Source organism: Chlorocebus sabaeus, chromosome 3 (genome assembly GCF_047675955.1).
Source record: "Chlorocebus sabaeus isolate Y175 chromosome 3, mChlSab1.0.hap1, whole genome shotgun sequence".
In the NCBI taxonomy this organism is placed as follows: domain Eukaryota; kingdom Metazoa; phylum Chordata; class Mammalia; order Primates; family Cercopithecidae; genus Chlorocebus; species Chlorocebus sabaeus.
The window spans coordinates 62,520,905-62,537,031 of record NC_132906.1 but is presented as its reverse complement, the minus strand read 5'-3'; positions in this window follow the sequence as shown (position 1 = coordinate 62,537,031).

The window sequence follows — 16,127 nt, the reverse complement described above, 5'->3', positions numbered from 1 at the left end:
CCTAGGTAACATAGCAAAACCCCAACTCTACTAAAAATAATAATAATAATAAAATAAATAAATAAATAAATAAGGCTGGGGGTGGTGGTGCATTCCTATAGTTCCAACCTGGGTAACAGAATAAGACCCGGTATAAAAATCAAAACAGTTAGCAGATAAAATTCAACAATGGTTTAAAAAATTATATTGCATGAGCAAGTTGAGTTTATTCCAGGTATGCAAGGCTGGTTTAATACTCAAAAAATTAATCAACAGAACCCATTCTATTAATAAGCTAAAGAAAAACTGCATGATCATATCAATTGATGCAACAAGGGTTTAAAAAGATGAAAAACTGCATGATCAATTGATGCTATTTAGGCTAAATATTCTCCAGAAAATAAGAAGGGAAACCTTATTAAATAACATATGCAAAAAATACAACAAAAGTCTTTATCTTGCTGTATTTTCATAGTCATTCAAATTTCCCTCTGGATTTCTTAATTAGCCTATGTTTCTTAAAAATTTTTTCAATCAGTAATATTTTAAACTCAGATCTTAAAAGCTCATACTGAAAACAAATGAAAATGTATATATTTTAACAATAAAAGCTATTATTTTATTAATGCTAAACTTAAGAGTAAAAAACTGAATGCTTACTTCTAAGATCAAGGACATCAACTTTATTTAACATAACACTGGAAATTGTAGCCACATACTGGAGTGAGGTGTGACTACGAAAGGATAAGGTAAAAGATCCTGTGATAATCAGAAAGTTATGCATCTTAACTTCAATCAATGTCAATATCCTAGTTGTGAAAAGGAAACAAAACACATAGATTGGAAAATAACTTTTTAAACTGTCCCTAGTTGCAGATGAGGCAAAAAATCAGAGGGCGTCGGGCATATGTGGTTTCCACATATAATCCCAGCACTTTGGGAGGCTAAGGTAAAGTAGATTGCTTGAATCCAGGAATTCAAGAGCAGCTTGAGCAAGATAGCAAAACCCAATCTCTACAAAAAATACAAAAAATAGCCAGGTGTAGTGACACACAGCTATAGTCCCAGCTACTGGAGATGCTGAGGTGGGAGTATTGTTTGATCCTGAGAAATAGAGGCTGCAGTGAACTGTGATGGAGCCACTGCACTCAAGCCTGGGCAACAGAGCAAGACTCACCCTCAAAAAAAAAAAAAAAGAAATTTTTTAAAAATAAGGAAAATATTTTTAAATTCTAGAATAAGAGAATTAGCAAGATTACAGGATGGAAAATAAACTTAGAAAAATAAAATACTTCTACATCTTAGCAATGAACACATGGAAACTAAAATGAAAAAAATATCATTTACAACCACTTAAAAAGATGAAATATTTAAGTATAAATCTGGCATATCATGGACAGGACTTGTATGGTGTAAACTACAAAACACTGGTGAAAGATCTAAATAAATAGAGACATACCATCTTCATAGATTGTAGGACAGTAAAGATGAAAATTCTTCCAATTTGTAAGTTTTATAATTTTATAAAATTTTATAAGTTTTATAATTTCTATCAAAATTCCAGAAAATATTTTTGTAAATATAGAGAAAATTATAAAATGCTCATGAAATGGTAAAGGAACTATAATAGCTAGAACAGTTTTGAAAAAAAAAAAAGAGGAGGAGGAATCAGTCTACCTGATTATAAAACCTAATTTATAGCTGTAGTAATTAGGATATGTTATTAGAGGAGGTATAGACACAGATCAATGGAATAGAATAGAGATCCCAGAATAGACACACAAATATGCCCAATTAATTGTTAACCAAGCTGCAAAAAAAAAAAAAAATTAAAATACACAGTCTCTTCAACAAATGAACCTGGAAAAATTGGATATTGATAGGTGAAAACTATAGAACTTGACCTAAACTTCATACCTTATACAAAAACTTACTTAAAATGAAATATGAACTGAAATATAAAACGAACAATTATAAAACCATTGGGAAAAAACCAGGAGAGACTCTTAAGTTTCTAGGGCTAGGCTAGGAGCTGTTAGACTTGACACCAAAGAATAATCCATTAAAGGAAAATTGATAAATTGGACATCATCAAAATTAAAAACTGAACAATCTTGTTCAAAGGATGAAAATAGAAGCAACGGACTGGAAGGAAACACTTGCAAACTATGTGTCTGACAAAGGACTTGTATCTGGAAGTATAAAAAGCTCTCAAAACTCAGTAGTTCAATATCAAACTATCCAATTAGAAAATGGGCAAAGACATGAACAGATTAAAGTGAATACACAGATGCAAAATAAACCCATATGCAAAGATATTCAACATTGTGAGCCTTTAGGGAGATGCACATTCAAGCCACAGTGACATACTTAATCCAAGTGGCCAGTGAGACACTTACTTAATCAGAATGGCCAGAACACAAACTAGTGATAACATCAAATGGTAGCAGAGATGGAAAGAAACTGAGTTTCTCATAAATAGCCGGTGAAAATGTAAAATGGTACCACCCTTCTGCCAAACATTCTCGCAGCTTCTTTTGAAACTGTACGTGTAACAATCATATGACCCAGATATTTCATTTAGGGCATTTGCCCTAGACTTAATGGAGACTTGTGTTTACAAAAAAGAAAAAAGAAAACTACACATGAATATTGATTGCAGCTTTATTCATATTTATTTCAGAAGTTGAAGATAACTCAGATGTCTTAATGGTCAAACAAATTGTGATATAGTAATGTTGTGTATTACTGAGCAAAAAGAGAACAAATTATTATTATTATTTTTTTTTTTTTTTTTTTTTTTTTTTGAGACGGAGTCTCGCTCTGTCGCCCAGGCTAGAGTGCAGTGGCCGGATCTCAGCTCACTGCAAGCTCCGCCTCCCGGGTTCATGCCATTCTCCTGCCTCAGCCTCCTGAGTAGCTGGGACTACAGGCGCCCGCCACCTCGCCCGGCTAGTTTTTTTGTAGTTTTAGTAGAGACGGGGTTTCACCGTGTTAGCCAGGATGGTCTCGATCTCCTGACCTTGTGATCCGCCCGCCTCGGCCTCCCAAAGTGCTGGGATTACAGGCGTGAGCCACCGCGCCCGGCCGAGAACAAATTATTAATAAACATAGACTTAGATAAGTCTCTAGAGAATTATCCTGCGTGAAAAGTCAATTCTAAAAGGGATGGATTATATTTATATAACATTTTTGAAATGACTAAAGTATATAAATGAAAGAAGTTATTGGTTTCTGTAACTTAAGGGAAAATAGAAGGTGGAAGAAGTGAAGGGGGCTATAAAAGGGCAACATGACAGATCCTTGTGGTGATAGAAATATTCTGTATCACTTCATTAACATTACCTGGTTGTGACATTCCATTACAGTTATACACAACACTGAAGAAAATCAAATAAATGGTACATGGTATCTCTTTGTATTATTTCTTAACACTGAATGTGATTCTACAATTACCTTAAAATAAAAAGATTATTTAAAAATATGTACATATGGTCATATATACTGCATGGCCAAGTTAAGTAAAAAACACTGGAACAAGGCTGGGTGTGGTGGCTCATGCTTATAATCCCAGCACTTTGGGAGGCAGAGGCAGGTGGATCCCTTGAGGTCAGGAGTTCAAGACCAGTCTAGCCAACATGGTGAAACCCCACCTCTACTAAATATACAAAAATTAGCTGGGTGTGGTGGTACATGCCTGTAAGTCCCAGGTCCCAGCTACTTAGGAGGCTGAGGCTGGAAAATCACTTGAACCTGGGAGGTGAAGGTTGCAGTGAGCAAAGGTCACACCATTGCACTACAGCCTGGGCAACTGAGACTATCTCAAAAAAAAAAACAAACAAAAAAATAATTAAAAGACTAGAACAAATTGCACTCATTTTCAGTAAAGATAATGGAGTTATGTCGATTTTATTCTATTCCTCATACTTTTTTGTATTATTTGAAAACTTTATCATGAATATGTATTTCTCTTATAGTCAGAAAAAAAAAAAAAAAAAATAACCACTAGGAGAAAGGTAAAATTAAAGAGACTGGGTGATGGGATTATTTGTGCTTTCACTTCTGTCCTTGTGCTTTTCCATACCTTTTTCAAATGTTACACAAGAAATATTTTTTTTTAAAGTTAAAAATCTGTTTCAAATTTTAAATGTGTGAAGTGTGGGTCAAAAAATGAAATTGCAAGTTGTCACAAATTGAAAGTTTGTGACAACCCTGTGTGAAGGCAATCTATCAGCACCATTTTTCCAACAGCTGTGCTCACTTATGTCTGTCCCATTTTGGTAATTCTCACAACACTTCAAACCTTTTCATTATTATTATGTCTTACAGAGATCTATGATCAGTGATTTTTGATATTATTGTAACTGTTTTGGAGCACCACTAATTGCACTCCTAAAAGACGGCAAACACAGGAGGTGATGAAGATTAGTCCCAGGTATACCCATTGGGACTAGTCAAGGAAATAATTTGACCCATGAAGAATAGAGAAAAGCAAGGCAGGATGACAGCCCACCCAGGAGTGTCACAGAATCAGGGGAACCTCCTGCAACCCCACACCCCACCCAGTGAAGCAGTGAGTGAATGTGCGACCCCAGAAGCCCACGCCTCTCCCACACAAATTGCAACCCTTGGGTCAGGAAACCCCCTAATGAACCCATTCTACCAAGGCCTTCAGTCTGACACACAGAGCTACATGGAGTCTCAGCAGAGCAGCTGCTGAGGCACATGAAAGTGGCTGAACCCAGGGTCCTGAGCAGCCACAGTCTGTAGGCCTCACTTCCATGGCACTTCACAAGATAAGACCCACTGGCTTGGAATTCCAACTAGCCACCAGGTGGTGTTGCACGTCCCTGAGACGGAGCTCCCAGAGGGAGGGGCAGACCACCATCTTTGCTGTAGAACAACTTGGCCATTTCAACTGTTGAGCCATTGGATTTTGGAGATGGAGTACAAGCTGAGGTGGGGCAGAAGCAGTCCTGCAGCACAGCATAGCTGTGGCCATGCTAGAAACATGTGGCCAGACTTTAAGCGAGTCCCAAATCCCATTTCTAATCACTGTGCAAGACCTCCAAGCAGGGTCTCTAGCCACCGCTGCTGGTATTTTCGACTGACAGATTTGAAACCTCCTTGGGATGAAGGTCCCAGAGGAACGGGTGGGCTACCATCTTTGCTGTTTGGGTGATTTAGCCATTTCAGCCTCCCGACTTTGGAGAGTCCAAGCCAACCAGGGGCTGAAGCAGTCCCCTAGCACAACACAGCTATTGTACTAAAACATGGCCAGAGTACTTTTTAAAGCATGTCCCTCATCCCTTTCCTCCTCACTGGGGGGGGACCTCCCAACCAAGTTAGTCTCCAGCCACCTCCCACAGGTGTGTTTGGGCCAGCAACAGGTCTGTATCTCCCTGGAATGGAGCTCCCAGAGAAAAGTGCAGGCTACCATCTTGGTTGTTTTGTGGCATTCACTGTTGATACCTCCAGGTACTGGAAAATTTGAGGTGACCAAGGACTGGAGCAAGCCTAAGCATACCACAGAGCCCTATAGAAAAGTGGCCAGTCTGTTACATGGGTGTCTGTTCTCATATCTCCTCACTGGGCAGATCCTCTAACCACTCCCTGTCAGGGCTACTGAGCCAGCAGCAGCTCTGCAACTCCCTGGGCAGATCTCCCAGGGGAAACTAAAAGGCTCTGTCACTGCCTTTGCAGTGGAATTGCACTTGCTACCCTTGGACTAATGAAGGAGCAAAGACCCTAAGTGCCTTATCCACACCTCTAACAAGCTGCAGTCGACCCAAGGACAGGAGGCCAGCTTGTCTCCCACAGATCTCACCCACCCCCGCTGCTTGTCACCAGACAGGACACCCCAAATGTGGGCCCATTCTGAGCTGACTGCATTGAGTGATTGCTGATCTGCATCTCTCCCAGGTGGAGTCCACAGGAGACAAGCAAAGCAGCCTTGGCCATAAGCCACTACTAAGGTCCCCTTCTGCTGCCTCCAAGTTGAGGAAAGAAAAAAAAAAAAAAGCAACACTAAGATCACCCCTGAGCTGCAGTGGGCAGCCCAGGAGTGCCCAGCCATTATCTACAGCCAGCACTCAAAGAGGAGGGGAACCTATACTTTCAGAGCATTTGGAGGGAACATGGCTGCAACTCTGAGGAAACAGAGGGGCCACAGAACTGGGCAACAGTCTACTACTGACAAATACACCAAATAACACCTACTGGATCACGCCCCAAGGTGTCAGCACCAAAAATACCTCACTAACATGCCCCTCTCTGAAACCAGAGACAAGAAGTCAGCTGCAAATAAACACCCTACACAAAACCTTGGCCCAGTGAAAACATCCAGAAAACAAGTCTATGGACTGTACTCAATCTACACTGCAGTTAAAGGAACACCCACATGTAGAGATGAGAAAGAACCAATGCAAGAACTTTGGAAGCTCAAATGGCCAGAGTGTCGTATCTCCTTAACATGACCACTCCAGTTCTCCAACAAGAGTTCTTAACCAGGCTGAGCTGGCTGGAAAGACAAAAATAGAATTCAGAATGTAGATAGGAAGGAAGATCATTGAGATTCAGGAGAATGGCAAAATCCAATCCAGGGAAACTAAGAACCACAATAAAATAATACAGGAGCTAAAGGATGAAATAGCCAACATAAAAAAGAACCTAATTAATCTGGCAGAGCAATAACACAAGAATTTCCATGCAATCACAAGTATTAACAGAATAAACCAAGCTGAGGAACAAATCTCAGAACTTGAAGACTGGCTCTGTGAAGTAAGATAGTCAAAATAAAAAAGAAGAAAAATAAAGAAAAAATAAAAGAATGAACAAAACCCAAGAAATATAGGATTATATAAAGAGGCCAAATCTATGAAGCATTGAAATCCCTGAAAGAGAGGAGGAGAAAGCAAACAAATTGAAAAACTTATTTCAGGATATTGTCCAAGAAAACTTCCCGAAACTTGCTAGAGAGGACAACAGTCAAATTCTGGAGATAGAGGACTCCTACAAAATTCTATACAAGAAGATCATTCCCAAGACATATAATCATCAGATTTTCCGAGGTTGAAATGAAAGAATGTTAAAGGCAGCTAGAGAGAACAGGCAGGTGACCTACAAAGGGAACTCCAATCAGTCTAACCACTGACCTCTCAGCTGAAACCTACAAGCCAGAAGAGATTAGTGATCTATATTCAACATTCTTAAAACAAAACAAAACAAAACAAAACAAAAAACCTTTACCCAAGATTTTAATATTCAGCTAAAAACCTTTTTAAAGAAGAAATAAGATCCTTTTCAGATTAGTAAATGTTGAGGAAGTTTGTTACCACCAGACCTGCCTTACAGGAGATCTTGAAAGAAGCACTATGTATAGAAAGGAAAAACTGCTACCAGCCAATACAAAAACACACTTAAATACACAGACTAGTGATACTATAAAGCAACCACACAAACAAGCCAGAATAATAACCAGTTAATAACACAATGACAGGATCAAATCCACACATATTAAGACTAACCTTGAATGTAAATGGGCCAAAGGCTTAAATTAAGAGGCACAGAATGGCAAGCTCTGTAAAAAGGCAAGACCCAGCTGGGCATGGTGGCTCACATCTGTAATCCCAGCACTTTGGGAGACCAAGGTGGGTAGATTGCCTGAGGTCAGGAGTTCAAGACCAGTCTGGCCAATATGGTGAAACCCCATCTCTATTAAAAGTACACAAATAGCCAGGTGTGGTGACAGGTGCCTGTAATCCCAGCTACTCAGGAGGCTGAGGCAGGAGAACTGCTTGAACCTGGGAGGTAGAGGTTGCACTGAGCCGAGACTGCACCATTGCACTCCTGCCTGGGTGACAAGAACAAAACTCCATCTCAAAAAAATAAAAATTAAAAAGCAAGACTCAATGGTATGCTGTCTTCAAGAGGCCCATATAACACGTAATGACACCCATAGGCTCAAAGAAATGGAAGAAAATCTACCAAGCAAATGGAAAACAGAAAATAAGCAGGGGTTGCAATCCTAATTTCAGACAAAACAGACTTTAAACTAGCAAAGGTCAAAAAAGACAAAAAAAGACGTTACATAATGATTATGGATTCAACAAGAAGACCTAACTGTCCTAAATATCTATGCATGAAATACAGGAGTGCCCAGATTCATAAAGCAAGTTCTTAGAGACCTACAAAGAGACATAGACTACCACACAATAATAGTGGAAGACCTCAACACTCCACTGACAGTATTAGACAGATCATCAAGGCAGAAAAGTAATAAAGATATTCAGGATTTGAACTCAACATTAGACCAAATGGATCCAATAGATCTCTACAGAATTCCCCACCTCAAAACAACAGAATATACATTCTTCTCATTGCCACATGCCCTAAAACCAACCACATAATTGTACATAAAACAATTCTCAACAAATGTAAAATAACCAAAATCATATCAAATGCATTCTCAGACCACAGCACAATAAAAATATAAGAGACTATGAAAATTGCTCAAAACCATGCAATTACGTGGAAATTAAACAACATGCTCCTGAATGACTTTTAGGTAAATGACGAAATTAAGGCAGAATTCAAGAAGTTATTTGAAATGAATGAGAACAAAGATAAAACATACCAGAATCTCTGGAACACAGCTAAGGCAGTGTTAAGAGGGAAATTCATAGCACTAAAAGTTAGAAAGACCTCAAATTAACAACCTAACATCAAAACAAAGAATTCAAGAAGCAAGAGCAAATCAACCCCAAAACTAGCAGAAGACAAGAAATAACCAAAATCAGAGCTGAACTGAAGGAAATTGGGATGCTAAAAACCATTTGAAAGAACAAATCCATCAGTTGGTTTTTTGAAAAAATTAAGATAGGCCACTAACTAGATTAATACAGAAAAGAGAAGATTCAAAGAAACACAATTAGAAATGATAAAGGGAATGTTACCACTGACCCCACAGAAATAAAAGTAACCATCAGAAACTACTACAAACACCTCTATGCACATAAACTAGAAACCCTAGAAGAGATGGATAAATTCCTAGACACTACACCCTCTCAGGGAACCAGGAAGAAATTGATTCCCTAAACAGACCAATAACAAGCTCCAAAATGGAATTAGTAATAAATAGCCTACCAACCAAAAAAAAAAAAGCCCAGGACCTCATAAATTCATAGCCAAATTCTACTGGATGCACAAAGAGATGGTATCATAATTCCTGCTAAAACTATTCTGAATAATTGAGAAGGGACTTCTCCCCAACTCATTCTAAGTGCCCAGCTTCATCCTAGTACTGAAACCTAGAAGAGACAACAAAAAAAGAAAACTTTAGGCCAATATCTTTGGTGAACATCAATGCAAAACTCCTCAAAAAAAAAAAAGAAAAATGCCCACAACCAAAATCCAGCAGCACATCAAAAAGTTAATCCACCATGATCAAGTAGACTTCATCCCTGGGATGCAATATTGGTTCAATATATGCAAATTAACACGTGATTCATCACATAAGCAAAACTAAAGACAAAAATCATATGATTATCTCAAAAGACACAGGAAAGGTTTTCAATAAAATTGAACACTATGTTAAAAATTCTCAACAAACTAAGTATTGAAGGAATATACATCAAAATAAGAACAGCCATCTATAACAAACCCACAGCCAGCTTTATACTGAAAGGGCAAAAGCTAGAAATATTTTCCTTGAAAACCAACACAAGAAAAGGATGCCCTCTCTTACTCTTCTGTTTAGCATAATATTAGAAATCCTAGCCAGAGCCATCATGCAACAGAAAGAAAAGGCATCCAAATAGGGAGAGAAGTCAAACTATCTCTGTTTGCAGACGACATGATTCTGTATCTTGAAAACTCTATACTCTTGGCCCCAAAGCTCCTTCAGCTAGCTGGTAAACAACTTCAGCAAAGTTTCAGGACACAAAATTACTGTACAAAAATCACTGGCATTCCTACTACAGCCAAGCCAAGACTCAAATCAGGAAAGCAATTCCATTCACAATTGCCACAAAAAGAATAAAATACCTAAGACTACCACTAAGCAGGGAGGTGAAAGAGCTCTATAATGAGAATTAAACACTCCTTAAAGAAATCAAAGAAACAAAGGAAAAAATTATCCCATGCTCATGGATAGGAAAAATCAGTATCATTAAAATGGCCATCCTGCCCGAAGTAATGTACATATTTTCAATGCTATTCCTATCAAATTACCAATGACATTCTTCACGGAACTAGAAAAAACTATTTTAACGTTCATCTGGAACAAAAAAAGGGCCCAGATAGCCAAGGCAATCCTATGCAAAAAGAACAAAGCAGGAGGCATCACATTGCTCAACTTCAAACTATATAGGACGATAGTAATCAAAACAGCATACTGTTATTACAAAAACAGGCACATAGACTAATGGAACAGAATAGAGAGCCCAGAAATAAAGCCACATGCCTACGACCATTTGATCTTCAAAAAAGTTGACAAAAACAAGCAATAAGAAAAAGACTCCCTATTTAATCAATGATGCTGGGATAACTGGCTAGCCATATGCAGAAGTTTGAAGCTGGACCCCAGCTTACACTACATAGAAAAATCAATTCAAAGATAGATTAAAGACTTAAATGTAAAACCCGAATGTACAAAAACCCTGGAAGACAATCTAGGCAATACCATTCTGAACATAGCAACAGGCAAAGATTTCATGACAAAGACACCAAAAACAATAGCAACATGAACAAAAATTGACAAATGGGAGCTAATTAAACTTAGCTTCTGCACAGCAAAAGAAATTATCAGCAGAGTAAATAGCAACCTATAGAATGGGAGAAAATTTTTGCAAACAATGCATCTGACAAAGGTCTAATATCCAGCACCTATAATGAATGTAAACAAATTTACAAGAGAAAATCAAACCCCATTAAAAAGTGGGTCAAGAACATGAACACTGTTCAAAAGACATACATGCAGCTGACAAGCATATGGAAAAAAAGCTCAATATCACTGATCATTAGAGAGATGCAAATCAAAACCACAACAAGATACCATCTCACACCAGTCAGAATGGTTATTATTAAGAAGTAAAAAAAAAAAAAAAAAAAAAGCTAGATGCTGGTGAGGTGGCAAAGAAAAGACTTATATGCTGTTGATGGGAGTGTAAATTAGTTCAACCATTGCGGAAAGCAGTATGGTGATTCCTCAAAAAACTAAAAGCAGAACTACCATTCAACCCAGCAATCCCATTACAGGGTAGATACCCAGAGGAATATAAATCATTCTACCATAAAGGCACTTGCATGTGTATGTTCATTGCAGCACTATTCACAACAGCAAAGACATGGAATCAATCTAAATGCCCATCAGTGGCAGATTGGATAAACAAAATGTGGTACATATATACCACAGAATACTACGCAGCCACAGCAAAGGACAAGATCATGTCTTCTGCACAAACATGAATGGAGATGGAAGCTATTATCCTTAGCAAACTAATAAAGGAGCAGAAAATCAAATACCACATGTTCTCACTTATAAGTGGGAGCTAAACGATGAGAACTCATGAACACAAAGAAGAGAACAACAGCCACTGGGGTCTACTTGAGGGTGGAGGGTGGGAGGAGGGAGAAGAACAAAAAAGGTAACTATTGGGTGCTGGGCATAATACCTGGGTGATGAAATAATCTATACAACAAATCCCTGTGATATGAGTTCACCTGTATAACAAACCTTCACATGTACCCTAAACCTAAAATAAAAGTTTTATAAAAACTTAAATTTAAAAAAAAATTTTGGAAAATTAAGAAAAGACAGCAAACTTACCATAAATGTGATGTGTGTTCTGGCTGCTATGCTGACTAGCTTCGTTGCTCCCTAAGAAACAGTCATATTAAAATTAGGCCAATCAATAAGCTGGCAATGCCCTTTAAGTGTTCAAGTGAAAAAAGGAGTTTCACATCTCTCATTTAAAGTTAAAAGCTACTAGTAATTAAGCTTATTGAGGAAGGTATGTCAAAAGCAGGAACAGGCCAAAAACTAAACCTTTGGAACAACCACTTAGCCAAGTTGTGAATGCAAAGGAAAAATTATTGAAGGAAACTAAAACTACTACTCCAGTGAACACATGAATAAGAAAGTGAAACAGCCATATCATTGATATGAAGAAAACTTTAGTGATCTGGATGGAAGATCAAACCAGCCACAACATTCCCTTATGCCAAAGCCTAATCCAGAGCAAGACCCTAACTCAATTCAATTTCTTAAAGGTGAGAGGTGTGAGAACGCTGCAGAAGAAAAGTTGGAAGCTAGCAGAGGTTGGTTCATGAGGTTTAAGAAAAGCCATCTCCGTAACATAAAAGTGCTAGGTGGAGCAGCAAACGTTGATGTAGAAGCCACAGCAAGTTATCCAGAAGATAATTGATGAAGATGGCTATATTAAAAAACAGAATTTATATGTAGATTAAACAGCCTTACAGTGGAAGATGATGCCATCTAGGATTTATATCACTAGAGAGGGGAAGTCAATGTCTGGCTTCAAAGTTTCAAAGCACAGGCTGATTCCCTTGTTAGGAACTAATGCAGCTGGTGACTAAACTGAAGCCAATGCTTGTTTACCATTCTGAAAATCTCATAGCCCTTTAGAACTATGCTGAATCTATTCTACCTATGCTCTATAAATGAGATAATAAAGCCTGGATGACAGAACATGTGTTTACAGCATGGATTAGTGAATAGTGTAGGCCAAATATTGACACTTACTGCTCAAAAAAAGATTCTTTTCAAAATATTACGGCTCATCAACAGTGTATCTGGTCACCCAAGAATTCTGATGAATATGTACAAGGAGATAGTTATTTTCATATCTAACACAACATCTGCTGCGGTTTGCCACAGGTACCTCGGAACTGAACAAAGGCGGACAAATGCAGAAATGAAAACTTAAAAGAAACTGTTTTAAAGAAAGGCACCAGGAGAAGAAGAAGGCTCCCTGCTTCCAGGGAGCAAAGGCAGCCCCCTTGAGCTTCTACAGCCCTTTGTATGTATTGGGTAGAAAGACCAGGGAGGAGGAGGTAACGATTGGTCAGCTGCTTAATTGATCACAGGTTCACATTATTGCTAACAGGCTTCAAACGTCCCTAATCACAAGAAACACTTGTGCTTGGGGCGTGACCACCCTTAGCATTCCTTCTGGGTGGCAGACACTGTCAGTTTGCCAACCTGTGAGAACAGTTTGCTGTTTACTCACATAGCCTCCAGTGGTATACTGAGTTGGTCACAACCCTCATTCTTTCGGTCTCCAACATCTCTCCCTTTGTGTTTTTGAATTAATTGAGAAAAGCAATTGCAAAATGTGCAGCCTTCAATTGCTGGTTCTTTCTGTCTTTGCATTCAGCTCGTACTGGGGGGAACCAGGCCCATGGTTAGGATTCATGGGTCCCTCCAGTCTCCCATTCCATGGTCGTGCATACCTTGAGGGCACCCACAGAGTTTGTTCATCTCCTGCAAAAACACAAGCGTACCCTCATCCCCATGTTAACAAATTAATTGAAACAAAGGCAAAGGCTTTTGTGGCTGTAGGCAGAGGCATGCTGTTGCTGATGCATCTGCTCCACAAGCTGCAACTCAGCTTCTTCCTCTTTGGTTAACTACCGCGGGGTAAAACTTTCCATTGATAACGAGAGGCAGGCTCTTTCTGACTAACAGAAGGCACAGAGAAAACAAAACAAATCAAGGCTTATCTTTCTCGTGCAACAGTATGGCAAAAAAAAAAAAAAAAAAAAAAAAAACCACAAACAAAAAAACAAAACAAAAAAAACCCCTCAAGATCTATTAACATGAGAGATCAGCCTCTTGCTTCTGTATCCATAAGCCCACAAAACTTTTCTTCAATTTGCACTGCACAAGTGGATCTACTAGATGCTATGGGTTGTGATAGATAAATTTCCTGTGTAGTTGTACTTCCAAATCCCAGATTCTCTTGTTTCTCCTTTTGTGGAGAAGGGTGCAATTTACAGGAAATAAGCAACGGTGGAGCAATATATTCTCCTTGGTTCAAAAACCTAAAGATCTTGTGACACCACCACCACCTGAATTTCTCCTCCACAATCAAAATCAACAACTCCTGGGACTGCAGTAATGCCCTGTAAGATGACTTTTACCCAAAATTAATCCCATGTATCCTGTTGGCAAAGGTCCCCAAACACCAGTGGGAATCTGAGTGAGTTTGTTTCCTCCAATTAACGTAACCCGTTCTCTGACTGGGAGATGCGATCCTGTGCTTCCAGGTGTTCCTGGGGAGAGGGAGAATCGATGTGCCTGCAGAAACCCACCCCTGAAACGGAGCTGTGGCCTGGACGAGGAGTGCCCTTATTGTTTGAGGTGCCCCGGTTCAGGCTGCCTTCTTGTTTCCCGACAGGGGGGTGCCATTTTGATGAAATTTGGAGTGGCATTGATTAGCCCAATGATTTCCTTTGTTGCAACGAGGGCAAAGTCCTGGCATTTTTTTCTGTTTGGAGGGGAACTGTGTTATAAGATCCCTTCTGCCCAGAGGTCTGATGGCACTCTTAAAAATGTCCAATTTTGCTATACTTTTAACATTTTCCCACTTTAAGGCTTGACCCTTGGCCCCTTTTAGATCTATCAACTACCAAATTAGCCATTGTTTGAGCCAACATTGTAGAGTAATGAAGCTCACTTCTCACATCTTGATCAGCTCTGAGAAAACGTCACAGGTTTTTTGTACATCTCACAGGTACCAGTGCATGTTTACAATCCATGTTTGCACTCTCAAAAGTCAAGTTAACCTTTCTGTAGCCACAAAATAAGACGGTACAAGCCAATTTTCATCCTCCCTCTCCTGTTCACCACCCTCGACAGGTGCTGTAGGTGCGGCAAAAAATTATCTCAAACCCCAAAATGACAAAAAGACAGTACAAACCAAACTCCAAACAAAAAAGAGAAAAGAAATAGCCAAATTATTCCCCATGTTACCCTGATTCATAAAACTTCCCGTTCTCTGTACCTCTTTAGGGCACTGACCTTATATTGCTGCCGACAGACTTGTCACAGGGTTTCTGGTTCATCTGGTTTTACTTCTGCTCCAGCAGACCTTCTTCATTCATGTCCCTATAAGACCCTATCTGTCCCTGTTTGTCCCTATCTGCCCCTGCAATTCTCTGCTAGTCTCTACTAATCTTCATCTGTCCCTATCTGTCCTAGTCTCTGTTCAGGTGCCACTTACCACAGTTTGCCACGGTTTGCCATGGGACTGAACGAAGGACGAACACAGAAATGAAAACTTAAAAGAAACTGTTTTAAAGAAAGGGACCAGGGGAAGAAAAGGGCTCCCTACTCCTAGTGAGCAAAGGCAGCCTCCCTGAGCTTCTGCATCCCTTCGTATTTATTGGGTAGAAAGAGCAGGGAGGACGAGTTAACAATTGATCAGCTGCTTAATTGATCACAGGTTCACATTATGGCTAACAGGCTTCAGATGTGCCTAATCACAAGAAACACTTGTGTTTGAGGTGTGATTGGCCCTCAGCATTCCTTCTGGGTAGCAGATGCAGTTTGTCAGTTTGCCAACAACCTGCTTTCATGAGAACAGTTTGCTGTTTACTCATATAGCCTCCAGTGGTATACTGAGTTGGTCATGACTCTCGTTCTTTCAGTCTCCAACAAACAACCATTCTGCAGCCCATGGATCAAAAAGTCATTTTGACAGTCAAATCTTATTATTTAAGAGATATATTTTGTAAGGCCATAGCTGCCATAGATAGCGATTCTTCTGATAGATTTGGGCAAAGTAAATCGAAACCCTGATAGAAAGGATTCAACATTCTAGATGCCATCAAGAACATTAGTGATTCATGGGAGGAGGTCCAAATATCAGCATTAACAGAAGTTTGAAATAAATTTATTCCAGTCTTCATGGATGACTTTGAGAGGCTCATGACTTTAGTGAAGGAGGGAGCTGCAAATGTGGTGGAAATAGCAAGAGAACTAGAATTAGAAGTGCAGCCTGAAGGCTTGATAGAATTGCTGCAATCTTCAAAGAAAGTGATTTCTCCTTCTTCTCCTTCTCCTTCTTTCTTCTTCTTCTCCTTTTTCTTATTCTTCTTTTCAGTAGAGACAGGGGTCTCACTAT